Here is a 5000-nt window from a genome sequence, read left to right as displayed (position 1 = left end):
TCCATTCCGGGTGGAGAGCGCCTTCTCGAGAGCGTCGTTGGTTATTCGCGTGCTCTCCGTCCAGGCCGCAGCTAATGAAGCCTAGGCCAAAGGAAGCCGATCGTTCTGTCACCGAGGGCGGACTCGTAGCTGAATTACCGGTTCGTGGAGTCTTCCGTCCGCTCGTTCGCCGCAGGTCGGCGTCTGTTAATTTTGTCGGCGAGGGACGGAGAGCGATCGGTCGACGTTCCCTCCTAAGCGTAACCTCCCCACCCACCTCCGCGCCGACCGCCCGCCGGCCCCCGTCCCGGGCAGTGGACATGCACGAGCACGCACGCGCGCACGCACGCACGCACCGCTCCCGAACGGGCCCCCCGGCCCGGAGCCCTTGACCGCAGCCGCCGCTTCAGGCCGCGCGCCTGCGCCGAGCCGCGCCGCCGCCGCCCCCCCCCCCCCCCGGGGAACGCAGGCGGGAGCTTTTAGACCCCCCCCAGCGCCGTCCCCAGCGCCGTCCCCGCCGAGGCAAACCAAACCCAACTCAAACCCAACCCCAAAATCCCACAATAACCCCGCACGGAACACGGCGCGGACCCTCTCACAAACAGCGCCCCCCCCCCGCCCCCACCCCCCCCCCCCCCCCCTCCCGCCGGCGGCTTTGCCGCCTCGGGCAAGGCAGGCGGGAGCTTTCAGACCGCCCCCCCCACCGCCGTCCCCGCCGACTCCGTGCCGAGGCAAACCATGCCATACGAAAAACAAAAATCCCCCAATAACCCCGCCTCGAACACGACGCCGACACTCTCTCTCTCTCACAAACACACACACACACACACCCCCCCCCCCCCCCCACGCGCCCCCTCCCCTCCCCTCCCCTCCCCTCCCCTCCCGCCGGCGGCTTTGCCGCCCCGGGCAAGGCAGGCGGGAGCTTTCGGACCCCCCCGCCCCCGCCGCCGTCCCCGCCGACTCCGTGCCGAGGCAAACCATGCCATACGAAAAACAAAAATCCCCCAATAACCCCGCCTCGAACACGACGCCGACACTCTCTCTCTCTCACAAACACACACACACACACACCCCCACACACCCCCACCCCCCCCACGCGCCCCCTCCCCTCCCCTCCCCTCCCCTCCCCTCCCGCCGGCGGCTTTGCCGCCCCGGGCAAGGCAGGCGGGAGCTTTCAGACCCCCCCCCCCCCCCCCCCCCCCCCACCGCCGTCCCCGCCGACTCCGTGCCGAGGCAAACCATGCCATACGAAAAACAAAAATCCCCCAATAACCCCGCCTCGAACACGACGCCGACACTCTCTCTCTCTCACAAACACACACACACACACACACACCCCCCCCCCCCCCCCACGCGCCCCCTCCCCTCCCCTCCCCTCCCCTCCCCTCCCCTCCCCTCCCGCCGGCGGCTTTGCCGCCCCGGGCAAGGCAGGCGGGAGCTTTCAGACCCCCCCCCCCCCGCCCCCCACCGCCGTCCCCGCCGACTCCGTGCCGAGGCAAACCATGCCATACGAAAAACAAAAATCCCCCAATAACCCCGCCTCGAACACGACGCCGACACTCTCTCTCTCTCTCTCACAAACACCACCCCCCCCCCACACCCCCCCCACGCCCGCCCTTCCCGCCGGCAGGTTTACCGTCCCGAGGAAGGCAGGCGGGAGTTTTTAAGAACCCGCCGACTCCGGGCCCGGGCAAACCAAACCTAACCAAACCATAAAAAAACAACCAACCAAACAAAACCCACACAAAAAAAAACCCCACACCAAACACAACACCCCCCACTCCACCCCCTCCAAAGAAACCAACCCCAAACGACCCAAACAGAAATCGTCTCCGAAAAGGTACGCCATTTCCCTTCCCCCCCCGCACCCCAGCCTTACCTCTGCGCCACGCTCCCCGCCTGCTCGCCGCCCGTCTGTCGCCTGCCTCTACGCCAGCCTCCCTTCCCTGCCGTCCGCCGCGGCCGCGACTGAGGGCGGCACCCTTGAAGTGGCCGGGGGCGCGGTTGCCAGCAAGCGGGGGAGGCGCGCCCTGTGCAGGCTGCGGGCCCGCCAACCCGCCCCCCACCCCTTTCCACGCCCTGCTGCTCCGGCGCGCCGGAGGGACAGTCTGCGGTCGGTAGCGGGGGGGGTGGGGGGAAACCGCACCCACCGGCCTGCAAGGAGGGAGGAGAGCGCGCGCGCTGAGGGGGGGGGGGGCCGCGGGGCAGCGTCTGCAGGCTCTCAGACACGTATTTTAACGTGTTTAATTCAGGGGGAGAAAAAAGGAGAAAAAAAAAAAAAAAAAAAGCCAAACTAAAATGAAAGGACGGCGAGGGAAACAACGCCCCCCGCCCGCCCCCCCCCCCCCCCCCCCCCCCCGAATACCAAAGGCCGGCATGCGCCCGGTCGCGAAGTCTCCCAGCGGACGCTGAGCTCTCGGCGGGCTCTAGCCGCCTGTCCACGGGCGCCCGTCAGCCAGAGGGTGCGTGGAGGCAGTGGGTGGAGCGGAGCGGCTGGCCGGGGCGGTGAAGCCGGGCTACGGCTCTGTGTGTGCGCGCGCACGCGCGGGGTTGGGGGAGCGTCAGGTCAAAAAATTAAAAAAAAATTAAAAAAAAAAAAAATTAAAAAAAAAGAAAAAAAAGAAAAAAAGAAGTTAAAAGCGCTGAAATCTCGTCAATGGGGGGGGGGGGGGGGGGGGGAGGAGAACGGGAACAGGTATCAGGTTCGCTGAAATCTCGAAAATGGGGCGGGAGGAATATGCCGTCCGTGTCCGTCCCGTCGCTGCCCGGCCCGGCCCGGCCCGGCCCTGCCCGGCCCGGCCCGGCCGCCTCCCCGAGCATCCAGCGGCCGGAAGGTCTACCGATCTCCGCAGACAGACTGCCGGCAGGTCTACCGATCTCCGCAGACAGACTGCCGGCAGGTCTACCGATCTCCGCAGACAGACTGCCGGCAGGTCTACCGATCTCCGCAGACAGACTGCCGGCAGGTCTACCGGGCTCGGCAGGCTGCCGGCCGGTCTACCGGGCTCGGCAGCCTGCCGGCCGGTCTACCGGGCACCGCAGGCTGCCGGCCGGTCTACCGGGCTCGGCAGCCTGCCGGCCGGTCTACCGGGCACCGCAGGCTGCCGGCCGGTCTACCGGGCACCGCAGGCTGCCGGCCGGTCTACCGGGCTCGGCAGCCTGCCGGCCGGTCTACCGGGCACCGCAGGCTGCCGGCCGGTCTACCGGGCTCGGCAGCCTGCCGGCCGGTCTACCGGGCACCGCAGGCTGCCGGCCGGTCTACCGGGCTCGGCAGGCTGCCGGCAGGTCTACCGGGCTCGGCAGGCTGCCGGCAGGTCTACCGGGCTCGGCAGGCTGCCGGCAGGTCTACCGGGCTCCGCAGGCTGCCGGCAGGTCTACCGGGCTCGGCAGGCTGCCGGCAGGTCTACCGGGCTCGGCAGGCTGCCGGCAGGTCTACCGGGCTCGGCAGGCTGCCGGCAGGTCTACCGGGCTCCGCAGGCTGCCGGAGTCCCGGGCGACCCGCAGGCGGCGGCACCGGCGAGCGCGAGGTGGCGTTGCCGGCGCGTCCGGCGAACGGGGCGCCCACGTCTACCGAGCTCCGGCGGGTCTTTGCCGCATTCGCGGGGCTGTGGGGTAGATTTGTTGTCCCCACCGCTTCCTCGGAGCTGTCGAAGGGGTCGCTGTTTTGCGCTGCCTCCAGTTGCGTCATGGTAAAGGTCGGCGTCGTTGGCGCGCCTCCCCCGGTGGGCCGAGATAGCGCTCCCTGGAGCTGGCCGGGGGCGAGGCCACATTGTTCAGTACTATGTGCGCGAGCGGTGGCTCGCTTCCGAGAAGGGATGACCGAGCCGCTACGGAGCCGGCAGCGGCAGGGGGCATAAGCGGCGGTGGTCAAGCGGCGGCGGCGCCACGACCACCGTTCGTTCTTCGTCGGAGCGTAAGAGAGAGAGGGCTCTGCGGGGAGGGCGAAGCCCGGCGGCGGTGGCCGAGCGAGCACGCCTTTGGGACCGCTGTCTGAGAGGGCCGTGGGGAGAGTGGAGGTCGCGCGCGCGGCTTTCCCGCGGCCCTGGGGGGCCCGCTGAGAGCAATCGGTGGTGGAAAGAGGTGTTGAGTCGCCTGTTGGGAGAGGAGGCCGGCGAAGGCCAGGGGCCGAGGCGGCGGCGGCGCTGCTGCTTTGCCTCCTTGTCCCGTTTTTTGCCGTGCGGTTGAGAGGGAGAACGGCCCACCCGCGAGAGCGGGCGGGCAGGTGAAGCCTGCCAGCCGGTGGTGATGGGACCGGCACTCGAACGCTGGAAGGGCCAGGGAGGGAGTCCAGGCCGCCGTGGCCTTTCCCTGGCCCCCCTAGACGTGTCCCGACCGTGGCAAAAGCCCGAGAGGTGCGTGTTTTTGGGGGGGCGCGCTGGTCGGGAAGCTGGGCATGGTGTTCAGCCCACCCGTGGATGTCGCTGGTTCCTGAGCGTCCCCGTGCCCCGTGGACGGCGACTCGGTTTTTTGTTTGGCTTTTTTTTTTTTTAAATTACTTTTTTTTTTTTTTTTTTTTTTGTGTCCGGCCTTAAGCTGGAGACCGCGTAAGCGGCCAGACGAGGGGAGAAAGTGCGGTGGTGGCAGCAGGTCCCGGTGGCCAGCAGCTGAGTGCAGCTTGTCCAGTGAAGCTCTCGAGCTCGCCGCGGCCTTGCGCCCCCCCCCCCCCCCCCCGCGGCTCCCAAGAGCCCGATGACGGCGGCACGGGTGAGAGGCGGCGGCGCCTCGCCCTGTTTTTTTTTTCCGCCGCGGGCGGCCTGTGGTGTCTGGCTTGCCCCCCCTGGCTCAGGGTGTGCTGGAGGGCTCGGTGAAGGGGGACTGCACGGGCGAAGGTGCCTTCGCCTCGTTCCCTGCATTTTTATCCCCTTTTTTTCCTTCAGCGGCGGCTTGCCTCGGCCCCGGATACCCGGGAGTGGTTGTGGCTGAGAGGCGTGGCGGCGCGCCTTTTTCTTCCCCCCCCCCCCCCAGGCCAGTGGGGTCCCCCATTGGTGTGTGCAATGGCCGGCGGCGGTCGCCGGCCCTCT

The sequence above is a fragment of the Leptosomus discolor genome, unplaced genomic scaffold, assembly GCF_034619465.1.
Source record: "Leptosomus discolor isolate bLepDis1 unplaced genomic scaffold, bLepDis1.hap2 HAP2_SCAFFOLD_226, whole genome shotgun sequence".
Lineage (NCBI taxonomy): Eukaryota > Metazoa > Chordata > Aves > Leptosomiformes > Leptosomidae > Leptosomus > Leptosomus discolor.
This window is presented reverse-complemented; position numbering follows the sequence as displayed.